Source organism: Panthera tigris, chromosome A1, assembly GCF_018350195.1.
Source record: "Panthera tigris isolate Pti1 chromosome A1, P.tigris_Pti1_mat1.1, whole genome shotgun sequence".
NCBI lineage: Eukaryota > Metazoa > Chordata > Mammalia > Carnivora > Felidae > Panthera > Panthera tigris.
This window is the reverse complement of record NC_056660.1, coordinates 126,374,159-126,392,811: the sequence shown is the minus strand read 5'-3', so window position 1 is coordinate 126,392,811 and position 18,653 is coordinate 126,374,159.

Here is an 18,653-nt window from a genome sequence, read left to right as displayed (position 1 = left end):
TGCCCAAACTATTTAGATGGCCTCTAAGATGAAGCACTGTTTTCAAATAGGGTTGGGAGGGGGACTTCTCTGCTTAATGAAGTGTTCTGGTATACCGAGTTACTCAGACATTTAACAATTGTTTGGTACATACTCTCCCAACGACAAGGTTCTAGGGACTCAACAGAGAACAAGCCACAGTTTCTGCTTTCATGAGCACATATTCTGGAGGGGACGGAGGCATTGAACACTTCCAACACATATCATCATTAAGTGTTCCGTACAACAAAGAAGCCCGGGTACTGTGATTAAGCAGGAATCCGAACTTGATTTCTTCCAGAGGGCCAAAGGAGGCTTCCTTAAGGAAGCGATTTGGGGCTGAGTGCCGAAGCATAGTGAGAGGTAACCAGGCAAGAAGGGAGAGTTGATAGGAAACGGAAGGGTGTCCAGACAGGTTAACTGTACTTGTAAACGTCTGAAGTACTAATGACTTGAGAGCCCTAGAGAAAGTGGAAGGAAGGCAGCGGTCCCCCAACACTCTTTATCCCTTACCCTGCTTTATTTCCTTTGTAATGCTTATTATAAATTGACATGTATATCTGTGTATTTGTTCACTGTCTCTCACACCAGAACATAGCTCCATGAGAGCAAAGTCTGCTTACGGGTATATCCCTTACATGTAAACCCATGTCTTGTTGGACAGTGTTTAATATTTGTTGAATATAGCCACCAAACTGATACTGGATATAATTCAATGTGATAAGACATTTTGGGGTCTTAGAGAAATTCTTAACGCTGAGACCATAAAATTTTTCTGGTTGTTTTTGGTTTTGAGCTTGCTAAGATCCCAGATAAATAAAATTTAGAGTTTTATATCTTAATGCTAACCAAAAACTCTTCTTGCCTCTTCCTCACATTTTTTTTCTGAATGGCAAAAAACCAAAAAACAAAAAACATTTTTTGTGATAGGAGAGTAAAGAGCAAAAATTGAATCCCCAGATAACCCCCAAAACCTAACAAATAGAATAAGGATAACAAAATAGAATGATATGCTTAGCCCCTCACTGATTTCCTTCCACTACCACAAGGAATGACAGTGACAATAGCCAAAATGTGTCTTCAGGGAATTCTTGGTCTAAACTCAAGTTCAATTCCTCAGAGTCTATGATTCCAAGGTGAGACTATGGGACCGAACACGAACAGCTTTATTTCCCCACTTGTTCCCCCAAGCTGATTTGGGCCAATTTGGGTGTGCTGAGCCCATCTGAGTTTTCGTCTTTGACCTGGAGGCATTTCCTCAGACCCACAGCTATGAACCTGAAACAGCAAAACACTACACTGAGGCAGGGGTGGGGGTGGGAGGATCCATTTCCATGTTGGAGCTCTGCCTGCAGTGGGAATGTGCTTACCCTTGGAGCCTCTTTTCAAAGAATTCCACCTGTGCTTTAACAACTTTTCTGATTTGGGTGCTGTTTCCCTCACACTCTCCTGTCCAAATACTCAAGGTCAAACACAGGGCAGTGGGTTTGAATCTTAGTTCATAGACTTGGGAGCAGGAAACACTGTTTCATTTAAATTAATTAACTTGTGTTCCGTGTCTTCCCAGGGTGTTGGGAATTTCCATCTCTGTCTCTATTAGCACAAGCCCCTCCCTCCCTACTTAAAGCTTCTCTCATCTACAGCTGAGCCTGAGCACCAGACTTCTGTGTTGCTTAAGCTGTGACTCCTTACAGTCCCTGGCCCTTCGCCTCTTCGTTGTGCATGTGATAGACCAGTATATATGCTGAGGTGGGGAACCCTGGTTTGGGGCCCTACTTCCTTAAACTCACTATGTAGTTTTGGTGTCTAAAAAGAGCATGTACTTCTAATGCCTCACTACTACCTACTCAAGTTGCTGCAAACAACAAGCACTCTCCTTTACCTGATCCTGGAGACACTCTCTCTACTGACCCTTAGAGACTCCTCTTTCCTCCTTCTTTTACTCTTCACTGGAATTAAACTTTAAAAAAAAGACAAGAGGTGATTATGACTATTGTCTGTTTCTGCTCTGCACTCTACAAAAGTCCTGGTTATTATTTGAAATACAGAGAAGAAAACGTTATAGGAATGGCTTACTTTAATAGTCCAGCCAAGTTAAGTTCTCAGAACACAAAACGAAACAAGAAGGCAGTTGCTGTTCCTGGGAGAGACAGGATGGACGACCAGTCAGGACTTGGAGAGGAAGAGAGAACTGGAAACTTTACCTTCCTCTTCCCACTGGGACTGGGCACTGTGGAGATCCAGGTGAGTTGACTGTGGTTAAGAATACATGCTTTTCGCTGGCTTCTGTCACGTTTACTAGAATTCTATCAGCAGGCTCCAGAGTTAGTGTGGTTTTAAAGCAGAAAGGGGAGCCCGGTGCTTAATAGAATTTGGTTCATTAATTTTAGATTCCCTCTTGCTGTTTGTGAGAACTGGTAGCAGTTTACTGGAGAAGTCCTGGGAGTCCCATCTAACTTCAAGGATAGATATGGGGGGGGGGTTCGATTTGGTGTGGAATTACTTAACAGAACCTTCCCAAACAATCCATTTTCCATTGTTCTGGTCGATTGCAAAGTATACCCTGATTTCGGGCCTGTCTTGATGAAGGAGCCCTATGCAGGTGCCAAGGCAGAGGCCCAGGTGTTTTAGGTGCTGCCTTTGTAGTGGTTGCACCTGTAAGGTAACTAATTTAGTTGACTTTCGTTTATGGTGGTGTTGTCTCTTTCCTCAACCCAGAGAGCCTTGGGGAAAAAGGGTAAGTTCTCCTAGAGCATTATGTAATTTCATTCTTCCTCTTGTTTGCTCAAGTTCTTAGCATCATGACCGTATGTGGACTTTTTACCTTTTATAAGAGAAAAATGTTTCTTCTATCAGTGCAGATCTCAAGAAAACTGAGTTCCGGGCTCCAGGTATAAGGGCTAAATCTTTCTTCCAGAATCACTCCCAGGCCTGCCCTTGAGCTGGGCAGTGGCATTAAAAGGGTATGCTGATGAGCAAAGAGACCTTGAAGTTCTTTATCCTCCAAATCCCGCCTGCAGAGTTGCTTAGCAGATCATAGCCAGGGAATGGTGGTGGGGCCTGAGTGGAAATGATGCATAGCATCTCCCAAGGGATGGCCCAAGATACTGGTCTAAGGGTCCAGGGTCCAGTGCTGTCAACACAAAAGGACTGAGGTCTTTGTGATGTTCTTCAGACTCCAGAAGAAATGGGAAATCTTTGGCTGGAGTGAGGCACACCTGGCTTTCAGATGGCTTTCAGATGATTCAGCTGGGCATAGTATTCAACTAATATGAGCTCCGTTTATTTTTTTAACTTTTTTTTAATTTTGTAAATTGCTTAAAAAGTCGATTCTTACGTGATTCATTAGGATGTGGGAAGCTTGAGCTTCCCTAAAAATAAAATAAAATAAAATAACAGACTGAATGGCTTAAAGAACAGAAATTTATTTTCTCACAGTTCTGGGGGCTGGCATTTCCAGATCAATGTGTCCACAGGTTTGGTTTCTCCTAAAGCCTCTCTTCTCAGCCTGTAGATGATTTAATGTGGTCCTTACTGGATGTGACCCTCTTATCAGGATACCGATCAAATTGGGTTAGTACTACTCATATGACCTTACCTCTTCATATACTCTATCTCCAAATACAGCCACATTCTGAGGTTTTGGGGGTTAGGGCTTCAACATTTAGATGGGGCAGGTGCAGTTCAACCCATAACAGTCAACAAAAGGAAATCCTTTACCTGTCTGCACTGTGATTTCTACCACCTAGACTCCCTTTTATTTTTCCTCCCTGCTCTTAGAGCCACATTTATAAATGAATTGTTTGCACCACTACTTCCTGCTTTTCTGATTTTTAGGTATAATCTTCTGATTGTTACTATCACAGATGAGGATTTACCCTCAGATCCTGTCCTCACATGCTCTCTTAAAGTCTGCTACTCTAATTGCATCACATGTTTTTGTTACATTATTATTACACTATTATTAAAAGTTTGCACTGTTACAACCAATCCATGTCATTTATTATAATTGCATTTCCATTTTTATATAGCTTCTTTCCTAGAGATAATAATTGTTTCATTTTTTATTACCTTAGTTTTCAACATCCTTATTACTCTTCACCCCATGCACTCCATTGAAACAAGTCTCCTTTTATTGTGGATGAACACATAAGGAATCCTTGGTGTTCATTGCCTCCCATGCCTGATCTAACTGGGGTAATATTCTCTAGGCATATGGCTTTGAGATCTAGTCTTGACTACTGTCTTTGAATATTTGTTCAGCATCCTCCCGGCCATTCGCTTTCTGGTCCCTATCTTCTCGTCCCTGAATCCTAATGTTTTTAGTTGTCTTAGTGTATCTCCTATTTAGCTTAGTTTGATGTAGCTCATGTACTAGTGGTTTCCTCAGAAAGGGTACATAGCAGGTAAGTTTATAAAATGTTTAATATGAAAAGTTTGTTTGAGAGAGAGCACACAGGTCAGGGAGAGGGCAAAGGGAGAGAGAGAGAATCCCAAGCAAGTTCCACACTCTGAGTGGGGCTCAGTCCAAAGACTCTGGGACCACGACCTGAATCAAAATCAAGATTCAGACGTTCAACTGACTGAGCTGCACAGGCACCCCATGAAAAGTTGTATTTTTATATTACCCTATTTGAATGATTCTTCAGTAGAGAATTTGAGTTTCTTAAATAGTTGGGCAAGCAGATGACTCTGAGGGGAACCCCCGGATATATGCATATGGACGGATTCTCTGTTCCATCCTCCTGGAAGACTCACCTTGGAAAATGAGAGTAGTACTGTTGGCTTCCTGGAAGACAAAACCAAAAGATTGTAATGGGTTGGATGACTTTGAATTTATACATTAATGTGGATAGCCTATTTGCAGACAGCTTATTCACCTGATAATTTCCCCTAGGTTTGGGAGCCTTCCCTGCCCCCACTCCCAATTTGTTTGTTTTTCAGCTCCAGTTCCTCCAAATGCCGGATGAAAATATTTTTGTCTTGTACCCATAACCCTTCATTTGCAACTTTGTTTGCTTCGGCTTAGTCTTAGCAATCCTTGGTGATTAGTTCCTCATTGGCAATTGTATGAAGTGTTTGTTATATCACTGTTTGGGGGAGGCCAGAACATACTGTCAGAACCCAATAGCCTTTAAATTTAGTTTAGTGCCAGTGCACTCGGAGATTTGGAGGCTGCTCAGGGGCTTGTGGGTGTGTTTCATTTGTACACACAAAGAACATCCGAGAGATCCTCATGCACCATTCACAACAGGCTTGCCTTTTGCATCGCTTTTCACTTGGTATGAAAGAACGTATTCCCACACAGTTTTTCAAATGCATGGAAAATCCCTATCATTTTCCTGTCTGCACCCCCTTCACATGCAGCCCACGCAGTTCTTTGCTGTGTGTGAAAGAGACAGAGAGATGGGTGGGGGAGGTGGGGAGAGAGGCCACAGATGACGCTTGGCTTCTACAACAGCCTTTCATGCTTAAATGCCCAGTACAAGGTCTACTCTTGCTCTAGGAGGGCAGAAAGGATACTGAGTGGGCACAAACCATATTCTACACTAGTGTCACCTCCCCTACCACCCTCCGCTGCCACGCGAGTGCATTACACAAGCACTTCCATTTGTGTCCACGACACACTTCTAACTACAAAAGGAATTTAAAAAGGAGCACATGCTCATTGTTGAACTTTTGGCTAGAACCAAGAAGAGGAGGCAGGAGAAGAAAGAGGAGTGGAGAGGAAAGAGAAAAGAGAAGAGAAGAGAAGAGAAGAAAACTGACCTCTGTGCTCCAGGGCTGAAATGTAACACAAAGACAGAGAGTTTGGGGATAAAGAAGAACAATAGCTTTATTACTTTGCCAGGCAAAGGATGCCACAGCAGGCTAATGCCTTCAAAATCGCAGACCCGTTCAGGGTCAAAGGCTGAAGGGCTTTATAGGAAAATACAGAATCTGGGCAGTTTCAGTACGAAACTGGTCCATGCTGCCAGCCACATTCGTGATGTCTTCAAGATGGGCTCATGACTGGCACTGGCCATCCAAGTCTCATTACTAGGGATACACTGAAGTCAGCAAGATGTCACTATGGAGACCAAGTTCCTGGCACAAAGGAGTCTATAGAAAAACAAGTGAAGGGAGGCTTCAAGAATGAGGAAAATTAAAATTCGTGTCATTTAAAGTCAAGCCTTCTGAAGCGTGAATGTGTCCACCTTAATTTCCATCTACCTTTACATTTCTATAACAGTTTCAATATTAAAGAAGGAGAAGCGACAGAAGTTCATGGGTGGCTGGATGCTGGGGCCGAGTGTCTGACTTGGTTCTGATGCAGCTGAGAGTTGTCGACAAAGGTAGAAACATGTAGCAGGAGAAGTCACTGGACACTGCCCTACAGAAGGTCAAAAAGGTGGATGAAATACAGATGAATAGAAGGAGGAAGAATATGAAGTTGAGGGAGTTTTCCTGTGCCTTATCCTCTGTCAAGAAGGAGGTTAGGACGTGTTGAGAGTCAAGGTAGAAGTGAACTTCAAGAAAGTGACATAAAAGATAGAGGAAAGTCTGAAAGAGTGTCTTTGGGACAATGGTGCAGTCTACAGATCATGGGAAGATTGCCAGGCAGTGTTGAAACCCCAGATGTGGTTGGAGACCATGGATTTGCCGAGAGCTTCAGTCAGCACCATGGTATGACCTTTGCCAGAGGGGCTCAGCAGGAGTACTTCTCTGTGGGAGCAGAGAAGGAGCATGGCTGAATTAATCCAGTGTTGGACTTTTCCCAAGCAGGTGTGGTGGAAAAGAAAAGGTCAAGATATTGTGTGTATTGACTACTGAACTGAGTGGCGTGACAGTGAACCATTTTTAGGGCCAAAAGCGACAGCTAAGAAACTGTTGTATCATAAAGTCCCCTGGTCAACACCAAGGGACCCAGAGGTGGTACATCCTTCCTCTTTATATTCCAGGAAAGAAATCAGCTTTATTCCCTGCTTGGTTTGTTAGTTGGTAAGCTCTTTTAAATTATTTTTCTCCGTATGGCTGAATGGATTTTTTTTGCACTGACTTTTGTGGGCTGACATTCTCCCAGGTTACTGTAAAGAAAGAATACAGTTTTGACAACTTTCATGGCCTCCTACTGTAAATGGGGGTAGGCTTTGCTAAGCTGCAGACAAGTGTTAACAAATCCAGAGGGAGAATAGCCCTTTGGTGAGAAGATCAATAAAAAGTAAGCTGAAAATAAGAAATACAGCTAATGGAAACCTCTTGGTTTGACAAGAAAATTTCTGTAAATTCCCACATGTACTCTGAAGAGTTGGACTGTTTGGAATCAGGAAGAACCTTACAAGTCTGTCATTTACATTTTCATCCAAATTTTATTTCCAAATGTTGAAGTCTTAAGTGTTATCCTCTGGCTGCATAATCCAAATCCCATCCTGTTCCCCTCTGCTCCTTAATTGCAGAGGAAGCAAAAAAGTGTACCAGAAAGGAAGAGGGTCACCATTTGACGGCCGTATTTAGGTATGGGAACTAAAATACAGAGTGAAGGGGAATGAGAGGGTGGAGACTTGGCTCCCCAGTAGAGTTACTGGAAGCTGAGGATACTTGGCAGCTCAGTGATGCTGGGAATGTCAGGGGCACTGGGGTAGGGGGAGCCCCAAGTTGTGGGAATTAATATGGGTTGCAGACCAATGAGGAAACTGATATTAAATGGCTATAGAGTCTCAATGAATAAGGTGCTAAGGATTTCTGCCTTGAAGGATCATGAACAGAAGTGACTAAAACCAACATGAATTCATGTCAAGAGTAGATTAGAAAGTGGGAAAAGGTTATGAAGAGGAAACTGACAGAAGGGAAAACCCAAATGGCTAGCAAGTATATGAACAATTATATAAACACTAATAATCATGGAATGGCAAATACAAATGAGTCACTTGACATTGGCAAAAATTACAGACTTAAATAACACAAAGCATTAGCAAGGCTGTGGAGGAATAGGAGCCTGCAGACATTGCTAATGGACGTGCAGACTGGTATAGCCCTTCTAGAAAGTGATTTAGCAGAACTTAATGGAATAAACATGAGACTTTTATGACCAGCAATTTTTCTCTCTACATATACCCAAGATAAATTCCTTTAAAGTTTCATTAGGGATATACAAAGATCATCATCGTGTTGTTTGTGATAGTGGGAAGTTGGAAACCCTCTACATATCTATCACTAAGGAAGCATGTGGGGAAATACTATGGGAATATTGTTGAGGCACACAGTGGTCTACTCTAGCACTTAGAAGAAGGAGCTACAGGTCCTCATTGTGGCAGGGACTGATTTTTATAAAATAGTGCTGAGTGAAAACCCAAAGAAAGAGAACAATATCATTTACACTGTGAAATGCAGACCCATTAAATTGCCCTACATATTTTGCAAAGATGCTGTATTTATTTACGAAACTGGATCAGTAGCTTTAACAGAAGCACTCAAAATGATAACAGATTAACTAGATAGATTTTTTTTTCTCCTATAAAAATTCAGGTAGGCAAACCAGGGGAATATTGAGGCTCACAATCATCAAGGACCCAACTGCTTCTATCATTTTGCTTTCTCACCTCCAGTCATGGCTTTTATTTCCTGCAAGGCTGCTTGATCTCCTACCACATAATCACAATCTGCCCCCTGGGAAGAGAGAAAAGGTTGCCTAGAGGGCTACGTAGGAGTTGGCACATCACTTTTGCCCATGTCCCATTGGCCAAAATTAAGTGATGTAGTCATGCCTAATACCCAGCTACAAATTCTGTTAGTATGTTAGTAAGGAGGACAAGAAGTAGTGTCTGTCAGAAACGTATATACGCAAGTAACACAGATCAGACACATTAGCAGGGAGGCCTGAGGAGGAAGGAATGGAGATCAGGATGAAAGAGGAGGAAGGACATTTATACGAAACAGGAAAGAGTCCTTGTGTGGGTTCATAATAGTGTAACGTGAACTGAGACCTATGATTAAGGTAATCCTCTGCACCTGAAGTTCATTAAAATATATATATATATATACACACACACACACACACACACGAACAAAGGAAGGGGTACCTGGGTGTCTCAGTCAGTTGAGCATCTGACTCTTGGTTTCAGCTCAAGTCATGATCTCTCACAGTTCACAGAATCGAGCCCCGCATCAGGCTTCACACTCACAGCACAGAGCCTACTTGGGATTTTGTCTCTTCCTCTCTCTCTGCTCCCTACTCCCCACACTCATTCTCTCTCTAAATAAATAAACAAACAAACATTGTAAATAGAATAGACAAGGAATGGAAAGGAAAGGCAAGGAAGAAAAGAAGAATAAGAAAGAAGGATGGCAGAGGTTACAGTAATATAAAAGTTCTCAGGGGAGCAGTGTTGGGGGAGTGATCACTTATGCAGGTGAGTTGCAGGTATTCCAGGACTAGAGGGCACTTTTTCTAATAGTCTCATGAAACCGCCAAAAAGAAGCAGAATCGGCCTCTAATGTCATAGGTCAGCTTGTCTGTTAATTTCCCTGCTGGTCACTGAGAAACTCCACTTGCTCAAGTACAGAGAGTCAGTTACGTGGAAGATCCAAGGGCAGGCTGTTCCAAGGCTGAGTCTTCTGTGGGTCGGTGAGCTGGCCATTCTCATTTGTCAACCCCTGGAAAAACAGAGAGGTGGGTAGCGGACATGAAGTCTGATGCTGCCGTGCTCTGAGGAGGAAGGAAAGAAAAGGAAGAAGCAGGCTCCCCCGGCTGAAGACTGTTGGGTTGGAAAACATTGACTTGGCCTGACAGTTGAGCAAGTCTCCTTTGACTTTTGCCAAGAGAAGAAAGGCTTCAGTGATTATGCTATGGTTAACTCAAAAGTGGCTGTAGTGAATATCGTCAGCTTATAAACGTGTATTAAAAAATCAGTTATTTTCTATTTAGGTGACTGCTGTCAGTATCCCTGGTAAAATAGAAAATGAGAATACCTTAGAAATAATACAGGTGCAAGGTTAGATTCTTGCTTTAATACTTGTAGATGAACGGTCTTGGACAGCCACTTAACATTTTAAAGCCTCTCTTTCTCCACTGGTAAAAGGAGCCTAACAGTAGTTACCTAGCAGGGTTACTTAGGATATAGTTAACATCCATATAGTGTCCGCAATGCCTGGCTCACAGAGATGTACAACAAGTACTAACACCATCCACTAAATATTGGAAAATGTCTTTTCCCATATTAATTTTTAGTTACACATTTGGTTAACCTTTCTGTTCATCATATTTCTTTGCTACTAAGTGTGTGTTCTACATATTTCGTTTACATATAAAATGTGCATCTTTGATTTTGTTAATCCTTGTGAGCCTACAAGTCATTTTGTCCATTGTTGAAACGGTTGATTCTGGGAAACATGACACCATTAGCCACAAAGAGCAAGCCGGAGGACACATGAAGTCAAGTGACGTGATGAGAGGGCTTTCTTTTGATCAGGTAATTGGGCAACACTCAATTCTTTGGTTATGGCATTACAAAAGAAATGCCACTAAGAACCTTTGAAACTGCTGACGGAAAAAACAGTCATTGGAACAAAATCTTGAACTTGGAGGAATCTTAGCTGTCCAAGAGAACAGGCCTGCTGTTTTCTGGGAACACACACAACAGTAGAATAAGGGGCAACATGCCAATTCATTCAGAATTAAGCTTTGCACTCAGGGAGAGTTGAAATGAAGCTTCACCTAGCTCAAGGACCAAATTAATCACCACTGAACTCATATTTTACACACACTGAGAGAGAAACCAGTAGTTTTCAGTGAATGATGTTCGGCATATACTTACATCCCAAACTGAAAGAAATCTAATAATAGCAAGGAGACTTCTCTGCTAGCTGGGATTTTCAGGAGATAATTATACCCCTGGAGGATTAAAGGTATCATCTTCATTTCTTGCTGTGTCAGATCTGATTGTCTTTCATTTATCTCCCATAGCTCTGTCTGTGCCTCTAAGACTTGACAGTAGTAAGGGAGACTATATTTACTGTAAAATCATGCATATTTTTAATCTGGCTCCTTATCACAAACTTATTTCTTAAGGATAGATGTTAATCATAAACATCAGAGAATCCATTTGCAAACTTTAAACTGAACCTCATTTCAGCCTGGTAAGGTTTTTTTTTTCTCTTGAATGAATTTTTATTCATCAAGGATAATGTAGAATAATTAGTAGATTATATGAGATGTTGGGTTAAATGATAAACTCTTGTATGACTTTGAGGCAAAGAGTGATATAATTTTAACATTTGTTTAGATTCTTGACTTAACCTGCAAAAATTCTTACTGTTTTAGAGTTGAAGAATGATACTTGAAATATTTCCTGTCACCAAAGAATATGCCTTTTTAAAAATATAATTTATTGTCAAGTTAGCTAACATACATTGTATACAGTGTGCTCTTGGTTTCCAGGGTAGATTCCTGTGACTTATTGCTTACATACAACATCCAGTGCTCATTCCAACAAGAGCCCTCCTGAATGCCCATCACCTATTTTCCCCTCTCTCCCACACCCCCCATCAATCCTCAGTTTGTTTTCTGTATTTAATAGTCTCTTAAGAGTTTTCCTCCCTCTCTGTTTGAAACTATTTTTCCCCTTCCCTTCCCCCATGGTTTTCTGTTAAGAGTCTCAAGCTCCACATAAGAGTGAAAACATATCTATCTTTCTGTGACTGACTTAATTTCACTCAGCATAATACCTTCCAGTTCCATCCATGTTACTGCAAATGGCAGGATTTCATTCTTTCTCATTGCCAAGCAGTATTCCATTGTGTATATAAACGACATCTTCTTTATCCATTCATCAGTTGATGGACATTTGGGCTCTTCCTATCATTTGCTATTGTTGAAAGCACTGCTATAAACATTGGGGTACAAGTGCCCCTATGTATCAGCACTCCTGTATCCTTTGGATAAATTCCTAGTACTGCCATTGCTGGGTAGTAGAGCAGTTCTATTTTTAATTTTTTGAAGAACCTTCACAATGTTTTCCAGAGTGGCTGCACCAGCTTGCATTCCCACCAACAGTGCAAGAGGGTTCCTGTTTCTCCACATCCTCGCCAACATCTGTTGTTTCCTGAGTTGCTCATTTTAGCCACTCTGACCGGTGTGAGGTGGTATTTTAATGTGGTTTTGATTTGTATTTCCCTGGTGATGAGTGATGTTGAGCATCTTTTTATGTGTCTGTTGGCCATCTGGATGTCTTCTTCGGAAAAATGTCTATTCTTCTGCTCATTTCTTCACTGGATTATTTGTTTTTTGTGTGTTGAGTTTGGTAAGTTCTTTACAGATTTTGAATACTAGCCTTTTGCCTGATATATCATTTGCAAATATCTTCTCCCATTCTGTTGGTCCTTTTAGTTTTGCTTATTGGTTCCTTTGCAGCACAGGAGTTTTTATCTTGGTGAGGTCCCAATAGTTCATTTTTGCTTTTATGTCCTTTGCCTTCAGAGACGGGTGGAATAAGAAGTTGCTGCAGCCGAAGTCAAAGAGATTGTTGCCTATTTTCTCCTCTAGGCTTTTGATGGTTTCTTGTCTCACATTTAGGTCTTTTATCCATTTTGAGTTTATTTTTGTGTATGATGTACACAAATGAAAGGAAGAAAGGACCAAGAAAGTGGTCCAGGTTCATTCTTCTGCATGTCACTGTCCAGTTCTCCCAGCGCCATTTGCTAAAGAGATTGTCTTTTTTCCATTGGATACTTTTTCCTGCTTTGTCAAAGATTTGTCAAATTTCCCACAATTTTTGTCAAAGATTTGTGGGTCCAAAGATTTCCTGCTTTGTCATACATTTGTGGGTCCAATTCTGGGTTCTCTCTTCCATCAGTCTATGTGTCTGTTTTTGTGCCAATAAGTTTTGAAGAAATTACACACACACACACACACACACACACACACACCCATACACCTAAAATGATCATTTCTTCATAAAAAGAATATAGAATAATGGTGTAAAGATTTCTAGCTCACTTATAGGAAAAAGTTTGTAGATAAGTTTGTACATTATATGTAAGGAAAACTATAGTAGATTATTTCTTTTTGCCTTAACATTCAATTACAACATTTCATTTTATACAGGTGCCAGGTACCTGTAACATCTACTCCTTTGTCTCTTTTATATAATCTATTTTTTGTTCTTTAATTCTCAATTGTCCTATTTTATATAACATTTGATATTATCAGATGCCTGAATGATTTCTGGAAATCTAGATGTTTTAAAATCAGTTTAATGAACCCTTTCTTCCCTCAGTGAAATGAGGGAAATTCCCTTAATATTCTGTTACTACATGCAGAATTTTGTGACAGACTTTAGAAAATTTTTTGTTTTGCTTACATTCAAGTTGCTTCTTTCTCTGAAAGCTACTCTGTACCCTTAACCTTAAACTTCGCCATCCTCTACTGGCTCCAGTAGTGGCTTTTTTGTGCCTAGATTACATAGTCTCCACCCTCTCCAGCCAAATTTCCCTTCCATTTAATCCCCAAAATGATGTCAAATCGACATTCTTTATAGACAGCTCAAGGTCTGCTAGGTCACTCACTGCCAAGGCTAAAACTGAAGGTTATGTTCATTCAGCCCCAAACTCTAATCAGAGGTGAGTGACTGAAGCCCAAAGAAGGTATGGCTAGCATCCCAGACCCTTAGACCTAAGCAGGTGACTAGGTTGTTTTCTTCTGGAATGATTAAGACTTTCTTTATTGAGATGAAATAGACATGCTTGAGCTTTTCTTCCCCAGGACTGTCTTATCTGCAAAGTCTAAATCACAGGGCAAAATCTCCAGGAATTAGCATATTTATTTTTGGACGAGGTGATAACAATTAATGCTTTGATCTGTTTGATACAGAAAAGGGATAACAGGAGTACCTGGGTGGCTCACTTGGTTAAGTGTCCAACTCTTGATTTCAGCTCAAGTTGTGATCTCAAGGTTCATGAGTTCAAGCCTCTGTGTCAGGTTCTGCACTAACAGCTTGAAACCTGCTTGGGATTCTCTGTCTCCCTCTCTTTGGCCCCTCCTCCGGTTGCACTCTCTTTCTCTCTCTCAAAAATAAATAAATGAACATTTAAAAAATGGATTACGAATCTACCCAAGGACCATGAAAGAGAAGCATTTTCAGTTAGAAAACAACAGAAATATTTTGCTGTAGAATATGCTCTTTACCTGGTGCTGTTGAGGGGAAGTGTGCTTGGAATCTCCGTTAGCTTACCTCTGCATGCTGGCCAGCTCAGGATGACAGTTATCAAGCCAACGTTGTTTGATGTAATTTTCTTTTCTTTTCTTTCTTTCTTTCTTTCTTTCTTTCTTTCTTTCTTTCTTTCTTTCTAATGGTGTACTCATTTTCTAGGGCTGCTGTAACAAAGTCCCAAAACTGGGTGACTTCCAATAACATGAATTTATTTTCTCAGAGTTCCTAAAGTCTAGAAGTCTGAAAGCATGGTGTCAGCAGATCCATACCCTCTCTGAGGCTTTAGAAGAGGGTCATTCCTTGCCTCTTCATAGCTCCTGGCAGTTCTCAGCAATCCTTAGCATTCAGTGGCTTGGAGATACATCACTTCACATTCTGGCTCTACCCAACCTGGAGCCATCCTCTTCCTGTTTGTCTCTCTGTCTTCACATGGTCTTGTCTTCTCTTATAAGCACACAAGTCACATTAGATTCAGAGCCCATCCTACTCAAATACAACTGCATCTTAACTAAGTACACCTGCAAAGATGTATTTCCAAACACAAGGTCACATTCTGAGGCATTAGGGTTAAGACTTCAGTATACCTTTTTTGAGGTACCTGATTCAACCCATAGTACTTGGGATAAATGGAACTTAATGTCTCCTAGATGCCCTTAGATACTCTGGGTTGGAGGGCAGAAGGAAGTACTTTATCCTTAAGGTGGAGAGTACAGTGTTGAGGTGGCATCAGTGTGTTGGAGAGAACACATGTCCTCACCTCTCTGGTGCTCAAATCACCCTTTGCTCTTTGAGCTCCATCCACCATGTTAGTCTGCCACCTGGCACATATCATAGCCAGTGTTCTGACAAAGTTTCTGTCTGTGTTTGTAGAGTGAGCAATCAGAGCTACATCTGTGCCATAAAAACACTTGCAGATCTGCCAGGAACATGAATGACAGGCATTTTCCACAAAAGTTTCTCTTAGTCAAGCCAGGAACTGTTTCTAAAAGCACCACAGAGGCACTGAATTCCCAGTTATAAATCTCTTTGTAGGCAGCCAGATTCGCCATTAAGTGCCACCTTCCTCTAACTGAGTTTCCTCTGCCTGTCCCTCACAGGGTTAGTCCACAAGAGCATTTAGCTCGAGGCTGGCTTCAAGGGAGAAGCAAGCACTGTGCTTCTGCCTGGGGTTTGTACCATAAGGTCATCCTTGGAACACTGGTGGGTTTGGGAGAAAGTGGAGGGACTGAGGAGGGCTCAGGTTTGTCCTTGACTCCTTAATGAGGAGCAAGTGGGTGGAGAGGGTGGGCAGGCCTGAGTGCTGGCAGCCAGGAGCCCTTGGACTTCTGCCCAGCCTCCCAGCTGCCACTGTTCCACTCCCTAGTGGCAGCTGCCTGGGTACTCTTTCGATGCAGCAAGAGCACATCGACCAAAACCAAGGAGCTCTCTGGGGTAGGGTAGAACTGAGGAGAGGCAGTGTGTCAGGGGAGCCTTGCCCCACACCCTCCCTTCATACCTCAGCCCTCAGTCCCTTTTCATACCTCAGCCCATCTCACCAAAACCTTGCTCTTATTTGGCTGGCTTTTGCCCTTTGTGCTAAGATGTAGATGGACCTAAAGTAAATCTGGGCCTTTTGGCTCTGTCCTTAACATTTATCTCAAAACAAAAGTCCAACAAGAAATCCTTGGGAAAACACTGTCTTTCTTGAAATCTTAAGTAATATGGCAAAAATGGATAGCAGAAAACAACAATAAAACAAAATAAGTAAAAACTGACCTTGAGGATTTTCCACCCAGCTGATTGTTCCATGCTCTCTTTTCTCCTCTCCTCCTTCTCCAGCTTTCTAATCCAGTGTTTTCAGTTCTACCCTATCATATGAAAAGTTGTCTTCTTGACTTTGCCTTTCATAAATATGCTTCTGAACCCCCTTTTTTTTTGTCAAAACAATGGCAGGAGAGCAGTGTGAATGAAGTTCTTCCCACAGAAGGCTGGTAGGGGAAATATTTAACAAGTCATAATTTGCGTCCATATTACCCTCCCAAAGAAGCCTGAAAATCTTTGTTTACTCAATGTACTTAAAAACGAGTCTCTAATACTGGAATTCCAGGCACTATCCTAGGTTAGAGGAGGGGGAGACATGGGGTTGACTGGGGTGAGGAGCTGGAACAAGTTTGGGAAAGAGATTATCCATCTCTCTCAGGATAATTGTAGTGCCCAGTGATTGATTGTTCTGCCAATTTTGGAAGTTTCTGATTGAGGGTCTTAACCCCCTGCTCTCTCATGACTTGGGCTCAGGGCTGACTGAAAGCACTTGGGTTCAGTCTGGGATTTATGTCTCTAGAGTTCCAAATTGGTCATAACTGTAGCTGTAGACATGACACTACTAGGCAGGCTATAACCATGGATCATCATCTCCCCAATATGTCCTATTTTAATTGTATTTGGGGTGCCTAGGTGATTTAGTCAGTTAAACATCTGAGTTTTTGTTTCGGCTCAGGTCATCATCTCACAGTTTGTGAGTTCAAGCCCTGCATGGGGCACTGTGTCAGTGCAGAGCCTGTTTAGAAGTCTCTCTCCCTCTCTCTCTGCCCCTATCCTGCATGCTCGCACGCACTCTCTCTCTCTCTCTCTCTCAAAATAGGTAAATAAACTTTAAAAAATTAATTGTAGTTAATTTCATCTGCAGCAATACAAATAAATCACTGAAAAGTTATGCTTTTAGCTTCTTGTTAAAGACCAAAGGAGGTAAATCCCCTAGAGCTAACTCATTCTTCCATACGTCCTTAGAAGCCAACTTTGCCTCAGAGTTCAAGACTGTACATCTCTATACATTCCGCCATGAGTTTGTAAACCCTCAAATTGTTTAAGAGACACAGCATCTATGGTTCTAATGTACTGCTTTGAGAGGATCCAGTGTGCTGGAGTCTGGGGAGCCATGGGGGTGTTGCTGAGTGCTGAGAGGGTGTGGACATGAGCACACAGTATTACCAGGCCCAGAACTCAATTCTGCACTGTGAATTTTTAAGACAAAACTGAGAGTTCATACCTGAGAATCTGAGACTTCCTTGAAAACATTCTGAGTTCACACTTGACTAGTAAGGTTGCGAAGCTAGGCCATCTGGTTAGGGAGAAAAGGATTATATACTAGGACAAAGAATGCAGTTTGGTGTTTCTTCCTATTTGTGTAGTTATTTTTATTTTGTGCACTTTTCCTTTAGTCTTAATTCATTGTAGCTGATAAAGCTTGTTGCTTCTGTCTCAGTGATGAGATACCCAAGGAGAATGTTATCCTAAATTATTGACAGGTACTAGCACCCAGAACCTCTAGTCTCTTCTTTTATCTAAAAAAAAGCTTTCATGAAAGATGTTGATATTGTGGTGAACTGGCCAGTGAGTAGCTAAAAGACCTTCTCTTTCCAAATGGACGGGTAAGATAGAGAAATGCCAGATGTGTAGTTCCTGGACTACAGAAGCAGCAATAGCTACAGATCTCTTCCTTTTGCTGGAACCACAGATAGGTCACCAGTCTTCCAGGAACACAACCAAAGCTTGCTCTACTGCCTGGCTTCCAGGTGGTCCATGCAGTGTACTGAACCTACCCACACTTTGCTCAGAGTAGTGTGGCTGGGCCACCACCCTTAAGTCTCATTAGTGCAGATTTAATCCTCGCCAGGTGTGTGACCAGCAGACCCTCACTAGGAAGATCAGTAACTATGAAGATTCGGAGCAAATAGAGTGTGTTTGGAAACAAAAAACTTTTACTCCAAATGCACTTTTTTTTGTATCATATTGTATAACCATTTAAAACTGCCCAGATGGTTCTTTTTACAGCATATGTAAAATATTATTTTTCTAGAGAGATTTATGGGAACACAGACAATATCACTTAGATTATAATCGCCTAAATTATACTGCCTTGGCACAAAATAATCTAGCCAGTCAATTCTGGACAGTATTAAAGAGGAGATGTTTAAGTGTGGTCTGCACAGTCAGCTCTGTAAGAGTGAGATGGTCATATAGGGAACAAGTTATGTCTCTGAATTGGTTAAACCACTGGTGGTAATTATGTCAAACTAGTGAATAAAAATCTCCTTTGGACTTTCAGTCTCGCTCAGAGAAAGCATCTTCCACAGCTAGACTGCCCTCCAAGGTCAATAAGTTATTCCAGTAACTGCTGGTCAGCGGTTACAAACAGCAAAATGTGGGAGGTTCCACCAATGTATCCTTATCCTGGGAAGTCAAGATCTTCTGAGGCGAGTTTGGGTTAATCATCTCTGAATAGAAATGACATGTCTAGAACAACTATCTGGTCATAGAAAATATGTGTTTATGTCTCCTATATATGTCAAGCTCCAACTGTAGCTCAAACTACTGTATCATGAGCCAGTTGAACAGCCATCACCAGATTTCCTTTTATGTGCTTAGGATTTCACACACCATTCATTTAATATTAGACTTTTTAAATTAAAG